We start from the raw sequence: 17,768 nt of genomic DNA on the forward strand, positions 1-17,768 counted from the left end.
TTTAGATATTAATATAACACGTGAAATGTTTAAATATAGAACAGTCACAAAAACGTTTGAAGTATAAATCAAATAAAGTTAAAATTGATCAATCTCACCCCATTTCACGGTAATTTGTTTTTATTTATTTTTTTTAATCATCGCCGGGATTAAAAATCTTGAAATTATTATATGAAATTATTATTCTTGGTAATTTTTCACATATCCATAAAAGAATTAAAATTTTCTAGAAGCATTTTTGGAAGAGATAGTTTTTCCCAGTTGAAAAATTCATCATTTGTTATTTATTAATATTAACATTATAAAGTTTGTGAGTACATCTATCAACTCTACTACTTAACAATGTCATTTATACATATAATCAAAATTGTATAATATTTTAAAAAATGATGATTTTCGTAGCACCTTAAATGAAAACTTTTTGTCTGAAAATTGGCGGAGGAGTAGTTTCCAATATATTTGTTAATAATAGTCCAATTTCAATGTTTTGTTTTAATTTGGGGTAGCATATAAAAATAATAGCATCTGCATGACCCTTTTTGCCATAAATAATCAATAATAAGTTATAAACAATTTTTTTGTCTATTATTGTGATAAACAAAAGTTGGCACCAAAGATAATCACAAAAGAGTATTAAAACAAATGTTTACTTTAAAAATTTGAAAACATAGTAAATTTTTCTTAAAGAATCATAAAAACTTTTTTATTTGTACAAATCATTGGCAATATCTCGCAAAGATAATGTGAATACAAAATATAATATATAAAAAAATGGAGGACAACCTCTATATAAAAATATATGTATATAACTGAATAAAAATTTAAAAATATATACACAATTTTTAGTTTATTGCCTGTTAAAAAGATTATAAAATTAAATGTAAAATACAGTGAGCACGTAAAGGTTGGAATTAATTCATTTTCTCGAGAATGGACAATTTTGGAAAAAAATCCCGAGACAATTCAATTTTTATTTTTAAATTACGACTTTTTGGCATATATATCATACTAGTGACGTCACCTATCTGGGCATGATGACGTCATTGATGATTTTTTAAATCAGAATTATGTATGTAATTTATTTAATTCAAAATACATTTTACTGCTCTCGGAAAACAGAAAAAATGTTTATTTGAAAAATAATCATCGCTTTTCGCTTAAATTGCTTAAATTATATGTTCAAACTCTCAAGAGGCAGATGGGTGGCTGGATTAATATTGACTTTAAGCAAAAAATAATATTTATTTGTTAAATAAACATTTTTTTCTGTTTTCCGAGAGCAGTAAAATGTATTTTGAATTAAATAAATTACATACATTCCTCTTTTTATGTCGATAAATTTAATTCAAAAATATGAACACCCTGTATAAATATTTATGTTAATGTTTATACTACTGAATAGAGAATTGAATTACCTTTTAAATGAGCTATCACACGACATCTATTCTCATTTTAAAAAAATCATCGATGACGTCGTCATGCTCAGGTGGGTGACGTCACTAGTATGATATTTATGCCAAAAAGTCGTAATTTAAAAATAAAAATTGACCTGTTTCGGGATTTCTTTCCAAAATCGTTCATTCTCGAGAAAATGAATTTATTCCTACCTTTACGTGCTCACTGTATATTTTAATATTGTACAAAGCAAAAAGTGTGTAACAAATTTTTAATGATAATTCAGTATTATTTTGTTAATTTTTTTATAAAAAATTTTTTGTGTAAATTTTTATTTATCACATCTAGAGAAAAAAAATTTGAAAAAAAATGTTTATAACAAATTGACGAATATTTATTGTTAAAAGTGTCATTAGATGTTACTATTTTTATGAGCTAACATAAAATAAAAAAAAAACATTGAAATTGGTCCATTATTAACGAAGATATTGCAAAGTACTATTGCACCACTCTTCATGCAAAAAGTTTTCAGTTAGGTCGCTACGAAAATTATTATTTTTTAAAAAATTCTAAAATTTTAACCCTATGTATAAATGACATTGTTAAGTAGTAGGGTTGATAGATGTTTTCAGAAACTTTAAAATGTTAATATTGATAAATAAACAAATTATGAATTTTTAAACTTGAAAAAGCTATCTCGGCAAAACATGGATCTAGATTTTTTTTCTTTTGTAAGTGTGTCAAAAACTACCAGGAATACGAATATCGAAAAAAAATTCAAAATTTTTAATCCCAGTGATGTTCTTAAAAAAAACACGTTTTAAACAAATTACTCCAATTTTCAAACGCCATTTTAAAGGGGTGTTTGATTAATATTTTAATTTGTCAATACATTTGTCGAAAATATACATTAACGCAAAAATTATGAGAACTTAAAAACTTGTGTGCTCCAACGGCAACAAACGCGTTTTTGCAATTGAAAAAATGATAATTTTTTATAAACAAATTACATCTCTCATAAACTACTAAATATTTATCAACTAATTATTTTGTCAATTTATAGTGATATCATAGCGCAACTTTTTATGTAAAACAAAATAGTTTATAGTGCTTATTTATATTGCAAATAATATTTTTTTGGAAATTTGTTTTGCAATTTTGATTTAAAATTATTTAAATAAATTACAGGTCAAATTTAATTTAGTAACTCTCATATAAAAGACTGTTTCTTTATTTTTGTAGAAAAAAATTGTAAAAACCTTAATAAAAACAAGAATTGCCGCAGCAGTTAAAAAAGTAAATTTTCTGCAAAAATTACAATGATCCCCTCATATGAATCATATACTTTCTTGAAAATATCTTTTGTCTTGGCCTAAACGTTAATAAAACATTTATTCCAACCTGTACGGAATTACATTTTGATTTTATTTTATTTTATTGGGCTATAATACGAGTGTAGGTTATAGACAATAAGGAACACTTACTGTCTATGAATCCAAAAATGAGAGAGATGGTCCTCTTCTCCAGAAAGAGAAGGATAACGGCCTCTTCTCGAGAAAGTATTGGTATATGTAAATAGGTTCAAATTGTATTATTAGTTTAAATAGTCGTATTGCAGGTAATATTTTCTCAAACATTTCGTTTCAAGTTATTTCAGATTTATCACTTTCATCACAAAATCCTTAAAATATTTACTCAGTTATATAAAATTGCTTCATTTAATTTTCTAGGTAATAAAATTTAAATTAAATGTTTTATTAATTAACTGAACTAACGTACCTGTTAATTATTTTGAGTATCTTAGAATTAAGAGTATATTCAGTGACGTAATGATTAAAAATGGGGCGGCAGGCGCCATTTTATATGATAATTTGAATTGGGACGACATTTTAATCATGTTGAAATAAACATGTTGTCGTTGAAAAAATATTTAAATGAACGTCTAAGGGTTTATTACCTACCAGAAAATTAAATTTGAAATTATCTTACAAAATCTATCATTTTTAATTAGACTCAATAAATCACAGAGAACGAACTGGTAGCTTATTTCAGTTATCAAAAAAAATTAAGTTTTACTGTCCAGAAAAGTACATGCGGTAATTGTTTAAATCATGATAAGAATTATTTAAACGAATATTTTGGGAATATTTGCTTGCTTAATTTAGAAGTGTAACATTTTGAATTATTAAATCAGTGAAATATTATTAAAACTATGATGATACTTGTTAAGTTAGATAAAAATTAAGTTAGATTAACGTTTTTCTTGTCGTACAACAGCCAATTAGATTATTTTACATTATGTACGTTGTGAAGTATTGAATAACTGCCTAGTTACTAAGTAGAGCTGGCTTCAGACTACACATAATTATTTAAAGCAACTATTGTAACTCGAGTAAGTAGAGATTCTAAATGAAAATTGTTTTTTTCAATTCCCATCCTGTCGGAATTTGATCTCCGAAGATTTTAAGCTCAGTAAGATAATGGTAGTAATATCTAGCTAGATATTCGTTGGTTAGATATTTAGTTCTTGCTAGATTTATTTTTAATTCTATTTATTCACTTGATATTTAGGTCTAATAGCATTTTCTGCAATTATTCTGTCTTTTGCTATTAGCGTAACAGCATCGGCAAATCTCAGATAGTTTAGGTTTTGGCCGTCTATCGTCATTCGTTTATTCGCCAAATTCAAAGTAGGAAACATATCTTCTAGAGCTGAAGTAAATAGTTTGGGTGAAATAGTATCTCCTTGTCTAACTCGCCTTTGTAGTTTTATGTTTTCTGTTTTTCTTTCTGTTTTTATTTGCGATGTTCCATTGTCATATACTTAATGATTTTGGAATATCAGTTATCAACTCCATTATTGATTAAGTCATTAAGGATTGACCAAATTGCCTTTTCGGATGTATCAAAAAGTAACGATTTAAAAGATAATGCCGATAATATTGTGTTACTCTGAAGAAAAATGCATCCAAAATCGTTTGTATATTAACTGCAATAACTTTTTTCATGCAATTTATTTTACTTTTTGTATGCACGGCTACAATACAATAATTTAATTTGCTTTTTTGCCAACAAATTATTTTTTAATTTTCGATAAAGCCTTACATTTATTCCGGTAGGTGTGTTGCTTGAATTTATTTGAAATGAATGTAATAACTGTACACAAAACGACGGTAAATATTTTATTTATTGGAGTAACAAAAAAAATCTGTTTCGCTTTGGTCCCGGACAAAAGGGTCGATAGCGACGGCCAAGGGGTGTGACCCGATACGTATGCCTGCCGAGTTGTTACTGAAGAAAAAACCACAAACGATAATATGTTTGTGTTCCTTTTACTCTGACCAGCTGTCAATAAATTACTAGGTCTGGCGTAGACTTTTGCAGTTTTAAGAAAACAATTTCGATGCATTAAGTGAGTTGTTGACATAATGGTCTGATATGGTAACTAATTTATGTGGGTGAGAAAACAGATGGTGACAGAGTAAAGCCATGTCACTCTTAACATTTTTGTATTTGAATGTGCATTTCGAATGACTAAGTTGTTTCGCTTTTGAGAAAAAATATTAAAATTAAAATTAGCGAAAATAGTAATTACAGCGTATCGCTATACATTTTTAAAATAATTCAACACACCAAAGTTACTCATGCATTCAGAATAACATGAAATTTTGAAATAAATATAATATTTATTTATAATTCTATTATCTAAAAAATATAATTTATTAAAAAACATAATCAAGCATAAAAATGGTGCATTCCGTGAATATCTTTAAAATTGAATTTAGCACTGAATGTAGCATGTTTTTTATGGTGTCACATTATACTGTATGGGGTGCATTATTAGTGAAAGTTTATTAGGTCCTACGTTTAAATTGGGACCATATGGCAATTTTTATTTTTATACGTAAACAGTAAAATATCGGTGTCGGAAAGTTGGTCGAGAACACTTCGTCGACGGAAAATTGGTCGACAACATTTGGTCGACAAACAGTTGGTCGAATGCACAATTCATCGAATGGTCAATTCGTCGACGAACATTTGATCGAATGGATTTTTCGTCGACACACTGTTATTTATCTTTAGGATAAAGGGATTAATGGTGACAAACGACGGGTGTTCTTCTTCTTGGTGTCGACGTACTTGCGAACGGAGCATTTCTGGACAAGTCAAATTTGGGGGCACTTGCGGACAAGACGAAATATGCGAGATGCTGAGGTCAATTAATTGTTAGGGAATCGACGCAATTCCGTACAATGTTTTCGACTGCAATAAACTTTCTTTCTAAACGGGGCTTTCTTTATAAACATTAGAAAATTTAAAATGCAACATTTAAACGACTGAAAGATCATGTTTATACAAAAAAAATTCAAGACGATTCTTGGGAAAAATGAGCCATTTATGATGCGCCAAAAGTGGAGGGTTTAAAAGTAAAGCGATTCTTACCATCTTGATTTTATTATCAAAAACTTAATTCACAACTACACATTATTTATAAAAGTCGCAATACCTCTTCTTCTAATCAACGAAAAGCGATGTTCTTTTTGAATTGAATACTTCTTATCGCTTGGTATAGAAATTTGTCGCCAAATACTAAATTCGTATTTAGCGTTATAAAAAAATCGTGACGCGAGTGGTAAGCGTGCGGTATACCGTAATTACATATTTATATTACATCGTTATATACACTTATTTGAACTTTCATAGTACATATGATCCTGAATTTTCTACTGTTTGATTGGTTTCAGGGCGATTTATTATAAAAACATGTGTGTCCTATCTACATAATTTTTGAAAAAATTTTACAAATTACCCCTATAGTGTTGAAACCACCCCCCCCCCCGAATACAGCCGATCATAGAAAATTTGGAATCTATATTTAGTTTTACCATAAAAGCATGTGTCGCACTTTATTTTTAAGAAAAATTTAATACATCACCCCTCTAGGGTTGAAACGACCCAATCCCAATAAATTATTTAAAATTCGGGATCTATAGTTGAAGTCACCCTGAAACCAGTCAAGCAGTAGAAAATTCAGGATCAGGTTTACTATGAAAGTTAAAATAAGTGTTATATATGTACGGTATACCGCAAGCTACTCTCGTCACGACTTTTGAATGACGCCAAATATGAATTTAGTATTTGACGTAAAATTTCCATACTAAGCGATTAGAAGTATTCACTTCAAAAATAACATCAATTTTCGTTGGTAAGAACCGGAGGTACTGCGACTTTTATAAATAATATGTAGTTGTGAATTAAGTTTTTGATAATAAAATCAAGAGGGTAAGAATTGCTTTACTTTTAAACTCTTCACTTTTGGCGCATCATGGACGGCTCATTTTTAAAAGAAACGTTTTTTTTTATTTGTATAAACATGATCTTTCAGTCGTTTAAATGGTGCTTTTCAAATTTTCTAATATTTACAAAAAAAGCCCCGGTGAATTTTTGAAAAAAAGTGGCTAACTCGGGTTTTAAGGGTTGTAGGGCATTAAATAACATTTTGAGAAAAAAAAGAAGATTTTTTGACCTTAAATATCTTATTTTTACGTCCCACAGAAGCTATACACCAAGTTTCAGAAAAATCGGAAATCCAAAAGTTTTTTTGATCCAAAATTGAGTGATTTGAAATGTAATCACCCTAATACAATATTCCAGTTAACAAAATAAAAACAACAATCCGTCATTGGTCACCATTAATCCCTTTATCCTAAAGATAAATAACAGTTTGTCGACGAAAAATCCATTCGATCAAATGTTCGTCGACTAATTGTCCATTCGATGAATTGTGCATTCGACCAACTGTTTGTCGACCAATTTTCCGTCGACGAAGTGTTCTCGACCAACTTTCCTAGACCCGTAAAATAGATATATTTAGTTAAAAACGGTATTTATAACTTTGAAATAGATATATTTAGTTAAAATCATGCACACAGTAGTTTTCTATAATTTTTTCATCAGTGAAAATATGGAAAATTAAAATTTTTTACGTAGCAGAACCAGAATTTTTGTACGGCATAAAGTTTTTATGTCTTATTTTTTAATCTTTTTTTTATTCTTATTTTTTCATCTTTTAATGTCCGACTGGTATATAATTTGACAAATAATGACATGATTTCAAAGTCAGTTAAATATGATATAATGCCCCAGGGCGTTAAATTTAAATAACTAGTTAAATATTGTCAAGTTGACAAATAAAAACCTAAGTAAAACTATGGTTACCACACATTATTGCTGCTAAATGTACTTATTTAAAAACTAATTAATTCAAAATTCGAGAAAACAAACGTTTTCAGTGTTTTATTGTTAGAATTCAAAATTCATTCAAATTGTTTGCATATAAAGAAGAATTTAGTCGGACATTAAACGTTGAAGGCACAACGTGTATTATAGATAATAACGCTTTCGGTCAACGTATATACCTCAATCGTTATTATCCTTATAATACTCTTGGTACCTTAATAACTATAATCTTCCTTACGTGTTAATGCCGTCAATTTAAATTTAATTTTTTTATCCGCTTCATAAATGGAAAGTTTGATTTTCCATTTTCGTATGCCACGGAAACTATTAACGGGGTAGTGCTGATACGTTTTCTTTTAGGTTCTACTATTTAAGTAATATGAGTCTCTACGACTTTTAAGGTGCCTAAGATGATTAGTAATTTTTTATCCTATCCGGTACTATGGGTGGCACCACCAATCAGCTTTGATATGAAGAGTACAGGGGAAAAACAAGGAATGTCACATTTTATACATATTGAGATAAACACTAATAAAGGTTTAATTCTTATGATATTATCTAAAAACTACTTAAGAGATTCTTGGCAGAATTCTAGCATTTCTTATTATATAATCTTAATATAATATGAATCTGTATTAACTTATTAATTTAATAATGCACCAAAAAACTGCTAACAATCTTTATTTTTGTTCAGTGGCCTGTTGACAATCCTGGTCCTTCGCCTGGATACAAATTCTTAGAAAATTTGTATAGACTGATATTTCTGTTTTTTGTCCTTAATCGATAGCCTGGTCGATAGTATTCAGTTTTTGTCACCACATTGCGAAAAAAACCAAAATTAATGAAAAAGTGACATTCTTTGTTTTTCCCCTGTACTCTTCATATGTCTTTTGCTGAACATGGAAATCTTCTAGAGGCTTTTCTGGAAATTCTTTTTGTTCCATCGCGTTGAAAGTTTTTCCCGTTTTCATTTTTTTGCCCTTGAGCTCCACTATATGGCGGACTAGTATAGTGGAGAATATTTTAAACGCTGCATTTGGGAGCGTAATTTCTCAGTATGTATTCAAATATATTATCTCGTTTTTTTTTGTGTATTGTGCAATGTATTCCACTATTCACCGGGTAGAGAATTTTGTGTTCATATCTCTTTAGTTCTGTAGTGCCATTATGGTATCATGACCGCCTTCTTTGTATAATTCATCTCGAAGATTATCTACTCTGGTGATTTGTTTCTGGCTAGTTTTTAACTTGGAGTTTAACTTCAAGAATCGTTAGTAGCTTCTTTTTCGTCTCGTCTGTTCAGCTTAACTCTTTCGTCTTCAAGGTTTTTTTCCTCTACATTAAGCATCTGGTTAAAATAATCCACTCATCGATTCAATACATCTTTTACTGTGATTAATTATGTATCAAAGTAGTTCTCTCTGTTAACATTTTCTATATCTCTAAATTTTTTACTTAAGTGGTTTCGTTCCTATCTTTTGTGTATCCTCTTTTTTATTTTTTTTTTCTGGTAATTCTCTATATTTATTCTAATAGTTCTTCGGATAAACACTTTATTGTAGGCTTAATTTTTTTCTCTTGTTATATTCATATATTTATCGTCAAACCAATGATTTCTACTGGCCCAAGCTTCTCGTCCTATTTAATATTTTGGTGATTCTTCAATATCTTCCTTTAGTTTGGTCACAGCCTCCTACATTTACAAGCCATGAAGTAAAAAAGGCAACGTCGCAACACGTGATTTAGGTAGTCTTATGAAGGAGAATAATTATTGGTGGTCCGTTTTATAACGGAATATTTTAAATAAAATGCATGAATCTCGTTTTAAAATTGCACAAATAAGAGAAATTTTAATTAAATTGAAATTTAAAAAGGAAAGTATGAAATAAATAAGTTAAACCTGTTAGTAATAATATTTATTTTTCATGCAAATGTTAGAAATGTATAGGAATAGTCAATATTTTTAATTTTTAAAATCTAGTGTTTTAATAATTAATAATGTTTAGTACCTAACAGATTAGGAGAAAATACGGGTATGTCCTCAGTATACAAGCCATAAAAATGCATACAGGGAGTCGTAAATCAAGCATTATGAATTACAATATTCTTTAAAGTAAGTATAAAAAAACACTTTTCATTAGATACTTTTCGATCTAGCTCAGTGCACAAGTTATATGTGTCATTAATTTTATTATTATTACAGTAACAAACGGAGGGCTTACATTCTAACTTAATTTAACGCTGTAATCACTACCGTCACTGAAAATTGTACCGTTGTATGGACAAAGCTAGCAAAAAAGTGAAATAATATAAAAATGTAAACCAACGGAACAAAACAATCTTAAATTAGTAAAGTTAAAAGAGTAGCCATGATCAGGTCTTTCAGGAAAAATGTTTAGATGCTCGTGAATCCAACAAGCAGTTTCTAAAATATATACAGGGTGAGGCAGATAAAGGGCCTATTAGAAATATCTCGAGAACTAAAGCTATGAGAATCTTGAAAATTGGAGTACAGGGGTTTTGAGGTATGAACTATTTAACCAAAATATTTTCTTCTCTTTGCTACTTCCGGTTATACCGGAAGTTGATTGTAACTTTGTTTTTTTAAATGAGACACCCTGTATATTTTTACATTTTTTGATTCTCCTCGATTTCTTCTTTCTTAAAATATAAGGTTTTGTAATATTATATACGGTAGGTTAAAAGATAATTACGTTTTCGTATTAATTTCGTAGCAACATTAACACCCTGTAGGATTGTAGTAGATTGGTATAATAAACTCTGTTAATGTTCAAATGATTTTTAATATAGTCTACTATTGTTAAGAGTAATTGGTATAGTTAAACTTTTCATTTTAGTATACAGGGTTGGTCGAAACTCGAAATGAGTATTCTCTGAGTTTTCTTAAATGGAACACCCTATATTTTAGTATTGTAATGAAATGTTATTTTATGGTAATTTTTAATTTCTTAAGCATTATCTATACCTAACTTCTTTAATTTTTGAGTTATTGGTGATTAAAGCCAAACATTAATTGCAACACAAAATAGAGGAAATTGTATTAGGTTGGCGGTGAAAATATTCAGTCACAAATAATTTTTTGGACATAAATACATATTATTCTATACTGATACTTAAAATTGCCAATAGTGGTTGAGGTATCAAAATACCATCGAAGTTAAGATTGTTGGTGCGATTAACAATTAAGTACAAACTAAAGCAGTTAGGTATAGGGAATGCTTAAGAAGTAAAAAGTACTATGAAATATCATTTCATTACAATACTAAATATAGGGTGTTCCATTTAAGAAAACTCATAAAATACTCATTCCGAGTTTCGACCCACCCTGTATACTAAAATTAAAAATTTAGCTACACTAATAATTGTTAACAATAGTAGACTATATTAAAAATCATTTGAACATAAATAGACTTTATTATGTCAAACTACTACAATCCTACAGGGTGGGAATATTGCTACGAAATTAATAAGAAAAGGTAATTATCTTTTAACATACCCTGTATATTATTACAAAACCTGATATTTTAAGAAAGAAGAAATCGAGGAGAATCCAAAAATGTAAAAATATACAAGGTGTCCCATTTAAAAAAAAAGAAGTTATAAGCAACTTCCGGTATAACCGGAAGTACCAAATAGATGAAAATATTTTCATTAAATAGATCAGTCTTTAAAACCCCCTTATTCCAATTTTCATAATTCAATTGTCTTTAGTTCTCGAGATATTTCTAATAGGCCCTTTATCTGCCTCGCCCTATATAGAGGAAAGTCTCAAAATTCCTCGATTTTTTAAGTAGGTCTTGTAATGATTTGTTTTTTGATATCAAATAGATAACGAATTGCTCTTTTTTTAATTTAAAAGTAGTATCAAATTGGGCAGCTGTACTATAACCCCAAAAATGATGCTCATATCGAAGATGATACTTAAACAATGATAAATATGCCATTTTTGCAGATGATAAATTTATTTCCTTTGAAACAGATCTTATTGCAAAACAAGTTTCTTACTTACGGAAGGCTAGTTACCGAGGTTAGTTTCTTTCTAGGGAATCAGTATGTAAGGACCATTTTACGATTATTGTCGATAAGAATACCTAGTAAATTTTACAAAGTTAACGATACTGATTTGAAACATTATATTGAGAGATAACAATCAGTCTGAATGCCACATGTCTATTAAGCTAGAAAGACCATTTCATAAGGGAGCCATAAAACACACCCCATATTTTTTTGCTATTTTATTGCTAATTTATTACGCAAATTAAAAATTTATTGCTTCATCCCCTTCAGAGAAACAGGTGGCCATTCTAGCTTAATATTAAGCTAGAAAGTCCAACATTCATATATCCGGAACGAAAGTAGATAGAGAGTTGCTTCCGGTGGTCTATTTTATTGCTAATTAATTGCTAATTTATTACGCAAAACAAAAATTTATTGCTTCATCCCCTTCAGAGAAACTGGTGGCCATTCTAGCTTAATATTAAGCTAGAAAGGCCAACATTCATATATCCGGAACGAAAGTAGATAGAGAGTTGCTTCCGGCGGCCTATTTTATTCCTAATTAATTGCTAATTTATTATACAAAACAAAAATTTATTGCTTCATCCCCTTCAGAGAAACAGGTGGCCATTCCAGCTTAATATTAAGCTAGAAAGGCCAACATTCATATATCCGGAACGAAAGTAGATAGAGAGTTGCTTAGGGTGGCCTATTTCATTGCTAATTAATTGCTAATTTATTACGAAAAACAAAAATTTATTGCTTCATCCCCTTCAGAGAAACAGGTGGCCATTCCAGCTTAATATTAAGCTAGAAATGCCAACATTCATATATCCGGAACGAAAGTAGATAGAGAGTTGCTTCGGGTGGCCTATTTCATTGCTAATTAATTGCTAATTTATTATGCAAAACAAAAATTTATTGCTTCATCCCCTTCAGAGAAACAGGTGGCCATTCCAGCTTAATATTAAGCTAGAAAGGCCAACATTCATATATCCGGAACGAAAGTAGATAGAGAGTTGCTTAGGGTGGCCTATTTCATTGCTAATTAATTGCTAATTTATTACGAAAAACAAAAATTTATTGCTTCATCCCCTTCAGAGAAACAGGTGGCCATTCCAGCTTAATATTAAGCTAGAAATGCCAACATTCATATATCCGGAACGAAAGTAGATAGAGAGTTGCTTCGGGTGGCCTATTTCATTGCTAATTAATTGCTAATTTATTATACAAAACAAAAATTTATTGCTTCATCCCCTTCAGAGAAACAGGTGGCCATTCCAGCTTAGTATTAAGCTAGAAAGGCCAACATTCATATATCCGGAACGAAAGTAGATAGAGAGTTGCTTCCTGCGGCCTATTTTATTGCTAATGAATTGCTAATTTATTATACAAAACAATAATTTATTGCTTCATCCCCTTCAGAGAAACAGGTGGCCATTCCAGCTTAATATTAAGCTAGAAAGGCCAATATTCATATATCCGGAACGGAAGTAGATAGAGTTGCTTCGGGGGCCTATTTCATTGCTAATTAATTGCTAATTTATTACGAAAAACAAAAATTTTTTGCTTCATCCCCTTCAGAGAAACAGGTGGCCATTCCAGCCTAATATTAAGCTAGAAAGGCCAACATTCATATATCCGGAACGAAAGTAGATAGGGAGTTGCTTCCGGCGGCTTATTGTATTGCTAATTAATTGCTAATTTATTACGCAAAACAAACATTTATTGCTTCATCCCCTTCAGAAAAACAGGTGGCCATTCCAGCTTAATATTAAGCTAGAAAGGCCAACATTCATATATCCGGAACGAAAGTAGATAGAGAGTTTCTTCCGGTGGCCTGTTTTATTACTAATTAATTTCTAATTTATTACGCAAAACAAAAATTTATTGCTTCAACCCCTTCAGAGAAACAGGTGGCCATTTCAGCTTAATATTAAGCTAGAATAGCCAACATTCATATTACCGGAACGAAAGTAGATATAGGGTAGCTTCCGGCGGCATATTTTATTGCTAATTAATTGCTGAAAGATTGAGTTTACAAGATTTTACAAACTCACCCCCTTCAACCCCTACCGTTATCATCATTCCCCGGAGTCCACAAAAAGTGAAAATAACCAGTTTAAAGAGCTTAAACCAAGTACGTATTTTTTGATCATTAATTACTACATGTCTAAGCCAAAAATGAATGTTTTGCTTCCTCCCCTAACGAGCCACAATGGCTGCAGCGGTTTAATACTTAAGGCTGCAATACTCAACAATCCTATTTCAGGAAAGAAAGCAGATAGAGGGTCGCTTCTGGCGGCATATTTAATTTTTAATTAATTGCTGAAAGATGGGTTACACCAGTATTTACAAACTCACCCCCTCCAACCCCTACCGTTATCATCGTTCCACGGATTTCACAAAGCGTGAAAATAATCAGTTAAAAACTTAAAACCAAGTGGGTATTTTTTCTAATTAACGGCTGCAGGCCTACGCCAAAAACCAATTTTTTACTTTATCCCCTAACGAGAAACAATGGCTACTGCGGTTTAATTCTTAAGCTACAATACCCAACACTCCTATTTCAAGAACGAAAGCAGATAGAGGGTCGTTTCCAGCGGCATATTTTATTGCTAATTAATTTCTGAAAGATATGGTATACAACAATTTGCAAACTCACCCCCTCCAACCCCCACCGTTGTCATCATTCTCCGGATTTCACAGAAAGTCAAAATTACTAGTTTAAAAACCTATGACCAAGTGGGTATTTTTTTCCTAAATAACTGCTGCAGGTCTACGCCAAAAATGATTGTATTGCTTCATCCCTTAACGAGCAACAATGGCTACTGCGGTTGAATACTTAAACTACAACACTCAATTCTCCTGTTTCAGTAACGAAAGCAGATAGAGCGTCGCTTCCGGCGGCCTATTTTATTGTTAACTAATTGCTTATTTATTACGCAAATTACAAATTTATAGCTTCAACCCCTTCAGAGAAACAGGTGGCTATTCCAGCTTAATATTAGGCTAGAATAGCCAACATTCACATTTCCGGAACAAAAGTAGATAGAGGGAAGCGAGTATTTTTTGCTTAATAATTGCTACACTTGTAAGCCAAAAATGAATGTTTTTCTTCATCCCCTAACGAGCCACAATGGCTACTACGGTTTAATACTTGAGGTTACAATACCCAACAGTCCTATTTCAGGAAAGAAAGCAGAGAGAGGGTCGCTTCTGGCGGCATATTTTATTTTTAATTAATTGCTGAAAGGCGGAGTATAAAAGAATTTGTAAACTCACCCCCTCCAACCCCTACCATTATCATCGTTCCCCGGATTTCACAAAAAGTGAAAATAACCAGTTTAAAGACTTAAAACCAAGTGGGTATTTTTTCCAATTAATTAACTTCTACGCAGGTCTACGCCAAAAACGAATTGTTTGCTTCATCCCTTAACGAGCAACAATGGCTACTGCGGTTTAATACTTAAGCTACAATACCCAACACTCCTATTTCAGAAACGAAAGCAGATAGAGGGTCGCTTCCAGCGGCATATTTTATTGCTAGTTAATTGCTGAAATATGTTGTATATAACAATTGACAAACTCACCCCCCAACCCCAATCGTTATCATTCGCCAGATATCGCAGAAAGTGAAAATTACCAGTTAAAAACCTTAGACCACGTGGGTATTTTTTTTCCTAAGTAACTGCTGCAGGTCTACCCCAAAAACGCTTTTTTTGCTTCATCCCCTGAAGGGCAACAATGGCTACTGCGGTTGAATACTTAAGCTACAACACTCAACCCTAGTATTTCAGGGACGAAAGCAGATAGCTGGTCGCTTCTGGCGGCCTATTTTATTGCTATATTGTGCAAAATAAAAATTTATTGCTTCAAGCCCTTCAGAGAAACAGGTGACTATTTCAGCTTAATATTAAGCTAGAATAGCCAACATGCATATATCCGGAACGAAAGTAGATAGAGAGTTGCTTCCGGTGGCCTTTTTTGTTGCTAATTAATTGCTAATTTATTACGAAAAATAAAAATGTATTTCTTCAACCCCTTCAGAGGAACAGGTGACTATTCCAGCTTAATATTAAACAAGCAAGCAAGCATAGTGATTAAACCCAGCCTGAGAGACTTGCTCACCCCTAGAGAATGACATTCGGGTGATACAATTCATTGGGGTGAGGAGGATTAACTCCCGTAAGCAGGAATCACTCCACCCCGCTTCAATGCTCTAGACCATCCACTTACCCCCCGATAGCACTCTGATGCGCTATAGGGGCTCTCAATCAGCAAAGTGCTTATCATATGGGAGTCTTGGGTACACGGACTCCCATATGAAATCCTACCCCGATCAATGCAGGCCAGCGTGAGGCGCTCTATTCCCGCTATCTCTAGTGACTTATCTTCGATCTGTTTTGCTTGCTCGGGCGCCGAGTCCCCGCTCTGGGCTATGTCCAGTTCGGCGACTCGGAGCTCGAGGATGTGGGCCCCTCATGCCCGTTTTTTGGGTTTTGTTACTAATATTTTTTTGTGGCTTTCGCCTATTGTTAATATTTTATTGATTTGTTTAGTGGCTGAAGCCGTTTTGAAGTTTTGTGTATATTTTTTTTTTGAGGGATGTCTGAAAATTTTAAAAATCAACATTAATAAATATAATGATATGCCAAAGGTGAGCAAGTTGTCTTCTTTTGATAGAGCTACGATTATCTAGCCTTTATTATATATTTACTAATATTTGTTGTTTGGGTCTCCTATGTTTCCATCTATGGTACACATCATACCTTAATATCTCTTGCAAGATCCGGTTTGGGTGGTCTTCTAGCTCAGCAAATTTTGTTCTGGCTTTTTCCTCCATAATATCCAGTACTCTTATTTGTTTTAGGTCTCTAAATAAGAACCGTTCGGCGACGTATCTGGGCACGTTTGCAGCTTCTCTGAGGCAGTTGTTGTGTGCCGCTTGTATCTTATTTTTGTTACTTTGACTTATGTGACCCCATGCAAGAGATGCGTATGTAATTATTGGCAGTATAATGCTATTTATCAGTCTTAATTTTGTTTTCATAGCTAATTTGCTTCTTCTTCCTGTGAGTCCTCTTATTGCCGATCTGGCCGCTGCTGTTTTCTGGACTGTTGCGTTGACATGTGATGTGAATGTAAGACCTTCGTCCATTGTGACTCCTAAATATTTAACTTCGTTTTGCCATTCGATGGGTCTGTCTTGCAATGTTAGCTGTTCTTCTGGGTTATCTCTTCTCTTTTTGAAGATAACCGCTTGGGTCTTATCTGGATTTATTGCTATTTTCCATTGGATACTCCATTCTTCTATTGTATCTAATGCCGTCTGTAGATTTCTTACAGCTATATCTAGGTTCAAGTGTTTTGCAGCAATTGCAGTGTCGTCTGCAGAAAGGCTGATCAATGTTCCGGGTGTTCTTGGAACATCTGCTGTATATATGCTATACAGAAGGGGTGATAAAACTGCCCCCTGTGGTACTCCAGCTTCCGGCATTCCGTGTTCTGATAGAACTGGTCCTATCCGGACCCTGAACTTCCGGTCGCTTAGGTACGAGGAGATGAGTTTCGTCATGGCCCCGCTGTATCCATAATCTCTCATTTTGTATGTCAGTCCTTCATGCCACACTCTATCAAAGGCTTTGCTTACATCCAGAAAGGCTGCTCCCGTATATTGTTGGTCATTGAATCCAGCTACTATATATTCGGTAAGTCTTAATATTTAAAGTTCGCTGGAATGTTGAGCTCTGAATCAAAACTGTGATTCTGGGATTATGCCTAGCCTGTCTGTCTCTGATTGGAGCCTGGTTTGGATGACCCGCTCCACTATCTTACTGACTGCTGGAAGTAAGCTAATCGGCCTGTAATTTTGAGGAAATATGTGGTTCTTTCCTGGCTTGGGTATCATTAATATTAAACTAGAATAGCCAACATTCATATTTCCGGAACAAAAGTAGATAGAGGGTAAGTATGCAACGTCCTTAAAAACGAATTTACTAAGAGAGTTGACCATAATTTTTGCACTTATGCGTGCTAATAATAAGCTGCGAAAGAATTTAAGCATAGGTTTCAAAAAATTAAAGCAAGTGTCGTTTATTTAATTTTAATTTATT

This window comes from Diabrotica virgifera, chromosome 2, assembly GCF_917563875.1.
Source record: "Diabrotica virgifera virgifera chromosome 2, PGI_DIABVI_V3a".
In the NCBI taxonomy this organism is placed as follows: Eukaryota; Metazoa; Arthropoda; class Insecta; order Coleoptera; family Chrysomelidae; genus Diabrotica; species Diabrotica virgifera.